Source organism: Lampris incognitus, chromosome 11 (genome assembly GCF_029633865.1).
Source record: "Lampris incognitus isolate fLamInc1 chromosome 11, fLamInc1.hap2, whole genome shotgun sequence".
NCBI classification, from domain to species: Eukaryota; Metazoa; Chordata; class Actinopteri; order Lampriformes; family Lampridae; genus Lampris; species Lampris incognitus.
In genome coordinates this window covers 45,764,745-45,776,917 of record NC_079221.1, presented here as the reverse complement: position 1 = coordinate 45,776,917, position 12,173 = coordinate 45,764,745, and the positions used below count along the sequence as shown (strand labels likewise).

Genomic DNA, 12,173 nt, shown 5'->3' with positions numbered 1-12,173 from the left:
CCCTTTATAGTTTAGGTAGATAAAGGTCTCAGTCACATTTGAGTAAAATAATCCTATTTCTATAAATGTCATAGGATCTTTTTTTTTAACGATATTTTATTTTCACGGACCCCTTGCAATTACACCGCGGACCACTAGGGGTCCGCGGACCCCCGGTTGAGAAACACTGGTCTAGGTCACCTCCTCTCCTGTCCATCTCACCATCTTCACCACCTCAGTCCGGCATCTTTTACTGCGTTTTCTACGGTTTGCCAGTCTGCCTAACGATTCTCCTCTGCCCATCTCCACCCAACCCTCCACCTCCCCCTCCTTTTACCTCCCCTTTATTCCATGGAGTTCACTTGTCTCGTTGTGCCCATGCCCCCCCCCCCCCGCTCCTCCTCTTCTCACCGACCCACCCCGGCACGCTCCCTCAAGTCAAGAGTACATCATCACCAGACAGAGTCAGCCTCATTATAACCATTATCATTATTCATTTCTGCTACGGTAACAGGGCCCACAGCCACCGGGCAGCCAGCACGCAAGCGCTCCCTGGTTGGACAGCATACCTGCAAGCGAATACCTCTGTGTGTGTGTGTGTGTGTTTGTGTGTTTGTGTGTGTATAAGACAGAGAGACCGACAGAAAGAGATTGCAGGCTGCATTGCTATGAGCAAACTCCGCCAGCTGTTATCTCCCCTTCTCCAGTGTTCGATCTAGGCGACAAACCCCCCCCCCTTTTTTTCGAGAAGGGAAATACCAAAGACTTTTGCACAACGCCCAAGTTGATTCAACGGGAAATAACAGGGGGGGGGGAAAGTTTTTAATATGCTGCACTTAAGCTAAAAAATCTAGCTGATAAAAACGTTTGGCCGGTCAGACTGAGGATGCGCAGCCTCCTAGTGTAGTGATATAACGCCATGTATATCCACTGGAACTACACTAGGTGTTATGTACTACCCGGACTGTTATTATGGTTACACCACTACCATGTATGGTTATTACGTCTGCCTACTGAGCCACGATTAAACCTGAGTTCTATAACCCAGTGTGGTCATTGATCCTCGACCAATACTACCCCAAGTATTACTTCACCTAGGTGGACCATCGTATGAATGTGACCGAGTCTGACATGAACTGACAGAGATCAGGCTATTATAGTTTACAATCAGGCTACTATAATATCATAATTTCAAAACCCTCATTAAAAAGACTTGAGCTGTGTTGAACCGTGGTGGTTTTCCTGGTATGAAGCGGATGGAGGTGAATGGCTGCTCTGCTGTCCGACTTCCATTCATAAACCACCGGTAAGGAAACAGCTCGGCCGTGGGAAACGTTTCATTGTAGCCGCCGAGGTGATTTCCCGCCGTGACCGGGATTAATCCCGCTCTTGAAGTTGTGTGTTTGTAGCGGAGTGAACAAGGTGACTTATTGTTGGCCCTCCAGTGTTCCTCCACCTCTCCTGTGCCGAGACCAGCGGTGAACGAGCTGCCGGCCGGTGAAATACTCCTACCAAATACACACCGCTTTGGTTTGACCCCATCGCTGCCCGATCTGACTCGGCCGCGGATGCGAGTCGCGCATGCGCACGGTGGCGCTCGGGCGGCGACAGAGAGCGGCGTTGCTGGAGCGAGCCAGAGAGGGAGCGGCGGTGGTGAGAACAAACGTTTTGCAGAGGTTTGGATTCACAGCAGGGGGCGCAGTGGGTTCTTCATCATACAGCCTTCACCGTGCACGAAACAAGTCCGCCTGATAAATCCAGTAGTTTGTGAGATTAGCCGCGGACACACGCACACACACACACACACACACACACACACACAAAACCAAATGCAATAACCCCTCCAGGCTATCGCCTAGCAGAGATAATAAATACGAGTGTATGCGCACACATGTACATCTACAAGTTGTGTGCATGTGTGTGTGCAAATGTGTGTGTGTGTGTGTGTGTGTGTGTGTGTGTGTGTGTGTGTGTGTGTGTGTGTGTGTGTGTGTGTGTGTGTGTGTGTGTGTGTGTGTGTTGGACTGCACGGCTGCAAGGACACAAATTCGTTTTTGTATGGGTTATATTGATTGGTGGCTTGCTCTTACCTGAATGTGTGCAAATGCGTGTGTGTGTGTGTGTGTGTGTGTGTGTGCAAATGTGTGTGTGTGTGTGTGTGTGTGTGCAAATGTGTGTGTGTGTGTGTGTGTGTGTGTGTGCAAATGTGTGTGTGTGTGTGTGTGTGTGTGTGTGTGTGTGCAAATGTGTGTGTGTGTGTGTGTGTGTGTGTGTGTGTGTGTGTGTGGACTGCACGGCTGCAAGGACACAAATTCGTTTTTGTATGGGTTATATTGGTTGGTGGCTTGCTCTTACCTGAATGTGTGCAAATGCGTGTGTGTGTGTGTGTGTGTGTGTGTGTGCAAATGTGTGTGTGTGTGTGTGTGTGTGTGTGAGGGAGAGCGAGTGTTGCAAGTGTTTGTGAGTGTGTGTGTCTGCCTGTGTGTTTGTGCGTGATAGTGAAGACTGTAAAAACAAGCCTGAGGGATACACCGCTGCAGCTTGCCCTTTATCTTAAAAGATTGGCAGAACAAAAAAAGGGTGAGCATCTGAGCATGTCTGTGTGTGTGTGTGTGAGTTTGTGTGCGTGTGCGTGTCGGTGTGTACAAGTGAATACGATCAAGTGTGTACGTGCCAGTTACCTTTGGCATCTGCGTATTCCTCACAGGTCCGCCTGGCCGACGTCCGACCCTCCTGCTTGTCCTTCCCCCCTGTGTGAGAGAGGACGGAGAGGGGGAAACGAGGAGAGTTGAAGGCCGCGCTACACAAAGCAAACGTTTTGTGGCTTGCAGGTAAGTCGGACCCTGGATGACCTCGGCGGACGCCGCCTGCGACTTGCTTGCCACACAGTTCTGCGGCCAGCGGGGAGCAGTTCAGCGTCACACAGCTGATTTTTGCGTCACAAAGCATCAGTGCGGCGGTGTGTGATAGACGTGCTCAACGTGCAGACACGTCCCATTCGTTAGAAATAGTAATAATTCTGCGTCCGGGCGGCTTGGTTAGTCCCCTAATGACTCAAATATCCCCAGGGAAGTTCGATTCAACGTTTAGCTGAGACAATTAGCTAAACTGAAGGTTGCCAAAACATCGCCTGGGTTTAGTCTAGACATCTCAGCAGTTTTTTTTTATTCTAATTCATCACAAAATGGCTCACTGAAGTAAGTTTAACATGGGATTTAGCTAGCTAGCTAGCTATGACTCGAGTAGATGTATTCACGGTAGACGAAGAGGCTCTGCAAACCTTCCGGTAAGGTCTGTTGACCCCAGTTATTTCGGCAGTCTGTGTAACGTCTATCTAATGTCGCGATGCCAAAAGGCTTCCATCCGATGTTGATCGACAACTGGGGCTGCCAACTTCCTAAAATGGGAATGAGGAACGCCGGCTGGGGGGGGGGGGGGGAGCTCCGGCTATACTGTGGGCCTACAACAAATATTTGATTATTGCATCATGCTCATTTTGTCCAGAAATTACGGGTCTTGCTCTTACACCTGCATTGCCTTCAGTAGTATCTTCAGCTATGACGTAAAAATGCCCACATACTTGGTTGTGAGAAGTCCCATCCATACCATAATATCCATCCATACCATGCATAACCACATCAAGACATCTCTCAGGGCATGTGGAGTCACCAGCCGCTTCTTTTCACCTGACAGTGAGGAGTTTCACCAGGGGGACGTAGCATGCGGGAGGATCACGCTATTCCCCCCAGTTCCCCCCCTGAACAGGTGCCCCGACCGACCAGAGGAGGCGCTAGTGCAGCGACCAGGACACATACCCACATCCGGCTTCCCACCCACAGACACAGTCAATTGTGTCTGTAGGGATGCCTGACCAAGCCGGAGGTAACATGGGGATTCGAACCGGCGATCCCCGTGTTGGTAGGCAACGGAATAGACCGCTACACCACCCGGACGCCCGAAGATTTCGAATTTAACAGGACGGCTGGCAACCTTATAAACAACATTTGCTATCGTTAGCTAGCTAGCATTAACCATTTGTTATTTGAACATTGTTTGTGTTAGTCTTGTTGTTGTTCATATCACAAATCCCTTCAGCTAGCTGGCTGCTGCATAGCCATGCTAAACAGAATTACATCCCTCCATCCATTATCCACACCGCTTATCCTGCTCTCAGGGTGGCGGGGATGCTGGAGCCTATCCCAGCACTCATTGGGCGGTAGGCGGGGAGACACCCTGGACAGGCCGCAAGGCCACCACAGGGCGGTCATTGGGCTGCCACTGTAAACGGAATTACACATATATGCAACTAATTCTGATTGGTCAGCAACTGCGGTTTCAATGACAGGAAAGTGTTGCCCTAGCAACGTTGAAGTTGTACAACGTGACATCGCACACGGCTCTTTGCTGCAGCCGAAGTTGCTGGGAAATTGCTTGCTGTAGGGCGAGCTGCAGAAGGGGCTTGGAGAGAAATACGGGGAACATAAATAGTGTTCCAGGGGCGAGACGGTGGGAGTAAAGGGAAGGGAGAGAGAAGAGGGAGGTGGGGCAGTGGGAGACAAAATATGGATGAGTTTGGAGGCAGAGAAAGGGAAAACACGAGCTCTTATGACACCGGGGACAGCCCTTCTGTTGACCGAGGGTGTGTGCGCACACAAATATCGTCTGCTTCACAATGACAGACAGGACGGGGGGACAGACAGAAAGAGAGGGGGCAGAAAAAGGGAAGGGTCGGGGGGGGAGAAATGTGTGAGAGGAAGCTAGTCTATAGGGCTGTTTTACCTTCTGGTCTTCTTGCCAGCTGTACTTAGATGCAGACACACGCAAAAATGGCACAGAGACACCTACCAGCGAAGACACAAACACCCATGTAACCCAACTTCTCCTCATTGCGCACACAAACGCTCTTTTGCACATGCAGAGCAACACACCGGTACACAATGTATTTGTTTTTGTAATGCGCACACACAGCGCCGGCCAGCCACGGCCCGGACCTGCATTAATCTTGGATTATCGTGCAGGCCTTTTCAAGGGCATTACATCATTTAGTCTGATGTATCCTCTACCTTGGTGCAGGGCAGGGCTGAAAGAGGTCAGCCCTTCTGTGTTGTGCAGGACGGAGGAAGTCCACGTGCACGGCACAAATCTGCCTCGGTGAAAACAAATCTATACCGCCCACGCTTGGGTCGAGCATATTCACGTTTTGCGAATGTGGCCCCAAACATTTACGCGGTACCAAGGTCAAACGTTTCTCTCGCACAATGCTTGACGAGTAAAATGTGGCCTTGAGGAAATCATTCACGGTGTGGGTGCTGCAGAATAGATGAACCGGCCGAGCACGACAGGGTAAGAGGATCTTTCCACGACGCTCATAAAGGGGAATTACGCTCAACACTGTACCGGGTAAATGAGATGCCATGAATTGTACACCTTCCCTGAATTTGACCCGTTTCACCCCAAACTTAAATGCAGGGTTTTTGTTTTTTACAAGAACTGCCTTTTGGTACCAAAAACATTTACCCAGGGGGCGGGGTGAGAAAGTAACCGCATTTTGTCAAAGTACACCATATGACAGCATATCATATGGATGATACGGTATACATAGTAAGACATCTAGACCATCTGCCATTTTTTCAAGATCAGTATAAAAAGATGAGGTGACGCTTCGGGAGGGATCACGGGGCACGAGGAGGTCTGACGCGACTGAATTCCCCGGGTTTGCTTTGTGTATCTGGAAGAAAGCGTCTGCGATCTGAAAGGGGCTCGCGAGAGCATACGAGAGGATTCGTGTATCGTTTCGTATCAGGACTCCTTCCGAATCACAATTTAGCATCCTCTTGAATACACGAGGAGGCCAAATAAGAAGTCATCCTCGACCACTATTTAGCATCCTCTTGAATACACGAGGAGGCCAAATAAGAAGTCATCCTCGACCACTATTTAGCATCCTCTTGAATACACCAGGAGGCCAAATAAGAAGTCATCCTCGACCACTATTTAGCATCCTCTTGAATACACGAGGAGGCCAAATAAGAAGTCATCCTCGACCACTATTTAGCATCCTCTTGAATACACGAGGAGGCCAAATAAGAAGTCATCCTCGACCACTATTTAGCATCCTCTTGAATACACGAGGAGGCCAAATAAGAAGTCATCCTCGACCACTATTTAGCATCCTCTTGAATACACGAGGAGGCCAAATAAGAAGTCATCCTCGACCACTATTTGGCATCCTCTTGTATTCAATGAGATGCTAAATGCTGTTTATTTAGCATCCTCCTGCCCTGAATACAAGAGGATGCTAAATAAACAGGGATTGAGGATGACTCCGTGTGACACGGGAGCTTTATTCAGAACCCCTCCAACTCGGGGAGTCGTCCAGGTTTAGAGGCCTCGGGTGGGTTTTGCAATATTCATGAGCGTCAGACTGGTTGCCACACAGTTGGGAGTTTGTCTCCTTAAACAAGGCGGTCAAGTCGATATAATGTTGAATTGTAGATAGGACATTTCTGACTGTTGCTTCCACACATGCAAACAGCAGTCCGGGGGTGGGCGGGTGCGGCGGCGGCTACGATAATGTGGGTGTCGCGCCAGACCGGGGAGAAAGGAAGCAGCCCCGTCATAAAGCAAGGCTCCTGATTTAGAGGCAATCTTTGAGCTTCCTCGAGCTTGTGACCTCTGCTGTCACAAGTTCTAGGAAGTGTCTGAAATCATGAGATTGCTTCTGGAAGAGAGAGAAATTGGTTTGTATTTTACAGGGAGGGCCGGCTCGCCCTTTGTGACTGGCTGCCGCGCGGCACTGTGGAAGGGGCCTTGGAGTCGAGAAGCCATTTCTACAATTTATGAAGTGTGTTGGGGGGCTTAGGGTGTCTGGGCCGCTGCGCTGACGCTTCTGCCCTTCTGCAATGTTGACCTAGAAACTAGCATAAAAATGAATGGATAAATAGAAATCTTAGAAAGACAGTCCAAAAAAAAATGATTAAAAAGACTTTAGCCCTATGTAATACCTGAGAGAGGCGGGGGAGTGGGAGAAAACACGGGGATTTGAACCGGCGATACTATTCCACTACTATTAAACAGATACTATTAAACTACAAATTACTGTTTGTATTGATTTCAGATGTAACTGTGATGGTTTAGTGTTTTTCGTGTTCAGTTCAGATTCCAGAGGTACTCCGGCACTGGCGTTGCAGTAGTCATATTAAAAGAGGGAAGCGGTTTTCTTCCGTCTTGTTCCGGGGGCCTCGGCTCATCAAATCGTAACGCTGTTCTTGGCGTGTGCCGGTCTTGCAGGTCTTGCAGATTCAGCACATCAAATGAATCGCCAATGGAGAACGAACGTGACCTTATAAAATGTAGATGTAAACCCACAGATTCTCCAAGGGTTAACTCGTGAGTTTCGGCTTTCATAAACCATCAATCCCACCATGATTTAATGTTATTTTCAAACATAGCAGTGCAACCCAAATATCTTCTGGCCCTTACTGTCCGCCCTCGTATCTCCCACTTCACCAACACAATAACCTCAATGCATCTATGAAGCAATATTTCTTATTCAAGAGCATTTCCATCCATCCATCATCCAAACCGCTTGTCCTGCTGTTAGGGTGGCGGGGATGCTGGAGCCTATCCCATAAGTCATTGGGCAGCAGGCGGGGAGACATCCAGGACAGGCCACCAGGCCATCACACAGGACCATCAAGAACATTTATTTTCCTAAAAAGGAAAGACCTACATTTTTCATGAAAAATGTAGGTCTTTCATTCAGGCCAATTCTGCACAGTTATACTTGGCCAATTACCCCACTCTTCCGAGCCGTCCCGGTCTCTGCTCCACCCCCTCTGTAGTCACTCTGGTTGCTAGCTTATAGGCGCCAACTTCTAGCCCTTTAGCAGTTATGGCCAGGAGGGGGGGAGGGGTGTTCCTGCAGACATCATGATTAGTTGTGCTTGGTAGCACAAAGATGCTCAGTTATACGCCATGAAAGGCAATGTGAATCTACTACTACTACTACTACTACTACTACTACTACTACTACTACTACTACTTCGGCTGTTCCCATTAGGGGGCGTCACAGCGGATCATCCATTTCCATCTCTTCCTGTCCTCTGCATCTTCCTCTGTCACACCAGCCACCTGCATGTCCTCCCTCACCACATCCATAAACCTCCTCTTTGGCCTTCCTCTTCTCCTCTTCCCTGGCAGCTCCATATTCAGCATCCTCAGGCCAGCATCTCTCCTCCACACATGTCCAAACCATCTCAATCTTGTCTCTCTTGCTTTGTCTCCGAACCGTCCTGTAAGATTCGACTTAGAGACGAGAGAGACATTGGTTGTAAACGAACTCTTTACTTAGAACTTAGCAAATTTAGGATTCTCAGCCATCAGGCTACATCTGCGTTCCCTCCAGTTCGGCTCATACTTAACATTACTTCCTGGTCTCGTCTCACGAGAGCCCCCCATCAAAGACTAACCAGAGAGCATGCGTATTAACATAAGTCCCAATACATTACACGTCCAACCTGAGCTGTCCCGCTAATATACTCGTTCCTAATCCTGTCCTTCTTCATCACTCCCAGTGAAAATCTTATCATCTGCCACCTCCAGCTCCACCTCCTGTCTTCTCGTCAGTGCCATCATCTCCAAACCATGTAACATAGCTGGTCTCACTACCATCTTGTAAACCTTCCCTTTAACTCTTGCTGGTACCCTGAAGGGCAATGTGAATGCAGGGTTGTTGTTCCAGCCCAGTACCACACTAGCTAATTACACTAATTAATACCCCTTCCACTCATCGGTAAAACCAGCTACCGTGTAGTGTTGGGTTGGAATGAAAATCCATACACACAGGGCTCTCCGTGGCACATGGCTGAGTACCACTGCAACCGCCTTTAAAGTCTGTAGTATCGATGTCACACTGGTAAGAAATCCCCGCCTGCAGTTGGTGGCTGCTTCGGCGCAGCATCACTTTTCTGCATAAGGTCAAACTCAGCTGCCGCTGCCGCCACGGTGGGAGCTAAGACGCATCATCGGCCCTCATAGGAAATGAGCGACTGCCGGCCGCTCGTGCTGCTCATGCTGCTTTCGGTGTGAGCACAGGGTTACACAAACAATGCCCCATCACAAACCGTCCAGTACGTTAATGTTCCCAACGTTCACACATAACATGATCTATTCAAATCGGTCGGAGAGGAAAGTAGCCATGATGAACGATTTTGTTTCGGCTGATTTCCATAAACTGATTACAAAAAAAAAAGGAAAAACTGATTTTCATCATTAACCTCAATATAAGGGGGACCATTTAATCATTTTAGAATACTGGGGGGGGTGCATCATCAGAATACTGGGGGGGGGGTGCATCATCCAATATGGACTACGGTTTAGGCCTTAAAGTGAGTACTTTCTGAACCCACTGTAAAACTATTGTCAATTCTAAACTTAACACTGTAAGGTTAGGATTGAGGTCAAGATTGAACAATGTTCTGCTATTAGTTATTTTAAAAATGGAGAATGCGTGGGTAATGTGACATGTGTTATGTCAGTCAGGGTATAGTAGTTATACAGGTTTTGACCGCTTTGCTTTCGTTCCGAGGGAGCGTTTCCTGGTGGGGGTCACCTCTAGTGGGGGACGCGCGAGCGAGGGAGCGTGCGGGGTAATGAGCGAAGTGGTAAACAGACTGGATATCTGTCGATACCGTGCCGTTCGGCCTGAGAATAACGAAAGAAGTCAGTGGGACCCGAGTGCTTTATCTCCACCCCGGAGACAGTGAAGACTATATCGTGTCGAACTATAGTGTTACAGCAGGAAGAAAATCGCATCCATACGATAATAATCTAGTTTTCAAACACATACTGAAGGATGCCTCCTACAAGGCCAAACACATTCTTCACTTTAACTGTATTACGCATGCGCGAACTGGTTGCCACGCAAGTGGCGTTTTTCACATGCTCGTCTGCGAACTTTTTGTCTGGCTGGAGGTCTAAAACGATATATCCACTAGGGGGCAGGTCAGGGACAATCTCTGTCATCGTCTATTCTAATATAGCCACCGCCTCTGGTTGGTCGGGGCGCCTGCTCAGGAGGGAGGGGGAGCTGGGGCACTAGCGTGATCCTCCCACGCGCTACCTTCCCCTGGAGAAACTCCTCACTGTCAGGTACGCGGCTGGCAACTACACACGTGTCGGAGGAGACACGTGGTAGTCAGTCTGCAGCCCTCCCCGGATCGACAGAGAGGGGGTGGAGAAAAAGGGGGGAAATCCAAAAATTAAAAAAAAGAAAGAAAGAAGTGGTTACTGCCTCTAGGCTATACTGTCTCCACAGTTTATGCAGGTATTGCACCTTACGACTGCAGGCTACCACGTGGTAGCCATCTTGCGTATGCACAATAAATGTAAAGTATGTTTTTGACCCAAAATGGGCGGGCGTATTCATGGCGAAAGTAAATGTCTACTGCAGCCAGTGGTAGTTTAGGGAATTTGGGGAAGAACACAGGTTATTGCATTAGCTTGGTGTCCCAAACGTGCTCTTGTATGAATACCCACTCTGGAACATGACCCAAGGATTATCATATCCTGTGGAGCAATAAATGCAGGCAGCCATACCACCATGTACCCTGGCTCTGCCGAACGACAGAAGCTAAGCAGATATGGGCTTGGCTAGTTCTTGGATGGGAGACCTCATTTGAAGACAGAGTTGCAGCTGGAGGTGGTGTTGGCGGGCCAGTTGGGTGGCAGTCTTCCATCTGGTCAAAAAAAAAACATCCCAGCGCGTCTTCAGATGAGACGTTAAACCGAGGCCCTGACTCACTGTGGTCATTAAAGATCCCATGGCACTTATCGCAAAAGAGCAGGGAGTCCCCCGATGTCCTGGCAAAATTCCCAGCCTGGCTCTCTCCATCTGGCCACCACATCATCCCCTGTGTAACTGGCCCAACGACCCCCCCCCATCTCCATCTCATGCTGATGTGTGGTGAGCGTTCTGGTGCAAAATGGCGGCCATGCACCACCCAGGTGGCGCTACACATTGGTGGTGTTTGGAGTGAGTGTTCCCCTTCTACCCGTGAAGTACTTTGGGGGTCCAGATAAAGCGCTATATAAATGTAATCCATCATTATTACCCGATGTGAACTCTAACCTGATTTTTCTTCCGAGTCTAACTAACATGTTGAGTTATTCAAATGTATTGCAACAACAACAAAAAATGAAATCAAAATATAAATGAAATATAAATGAAATGTGCTTTAGGGGTTATGGGGTTGAAAATGGTTGATTTGTCAGGTCAGGCAAACAAAATCAACCTTTCTCTTCAAGAACGTAATGCAAACGGTCTACTACCGATACTGTACCTATGATAACACGTACCCCCAGGCTGACCATGTGGTGAACCACCTCATAGCCGATTCCCTTGGCTGCTCCCGTCACTATGGCAACCTTGCCATCTTGTCTGGGCATCACTAGGCCGAGGCGGAAGGGGACAGACAGATGGCAATGAGAATATGATTTGATAAAGATACCACTTCTTTCTTTAGAAAAGAAACCTCCGGGTCATTTTGATACGAGATATTTCCAACAGGAAGTTACATTCAAGCCTGTTGCAGAGACAGTGGTTTGTGAAAAAACTTTTTGTTGAACAATGATATGAGATTTGTCTGCCAAATCTTGTGAACAAATCTGTACGACTGCATCCCCCCCCCCCCACACTGCTACTTTCTGCAAAGCTTCGGTGTGGTCAAAATGTCAGTACCCACAAATTTAGCAGATTCGTTTGCGCAAATATTACGCAGAACTGGTCTGCCTTAAGACGTCTCTGTCAACAGTTGTTGGAAACTTCAGTTTACTCTGTATTTTACCTGGTTTCTCTTGGAGGATTACACATCATAAACAGAGGCGATCCTAATCCACAGTGGCAATGCTAGGTTCTGCTGGGGCACTAGGCAAAAATTCTCAGGAGGGGGCCCCCAGCCACAGTATGTTATAAATAATCTGACACCAACAAAAAATATACGAAATATAAACTGTGTGGTGTGGACGCTGGGAGTAGCCTTCACTTTCGAAGGGCGCAGGCAATGCATGTGCCACGCGAAAGACATGGGGCCCCTACAAGGGAGGTATCCTACTGTGATGTTATGTAATTGCAAATCGTCCATTGGTTGTTTAAGGCGGAGGGTGTTGCGGTCACTGCTTTGGAGTAAATTCTG

General features: G+C 48.4%; 1 pseudogene; it reads right to left on the bottom strand.

Moving 5' to 3' along the window:
- LOC130120393 (dehydrogenase/reductase SDR family member on chromosome X-like) overlaps positions 1-11,427 on the bottom strand; it is a 42,233-nt pseudogene extending 30,806 nt beyond the window's left edge.
- Between the last annotated feature and the right edge of the window lie 746 nt (positions 11,428-12,173).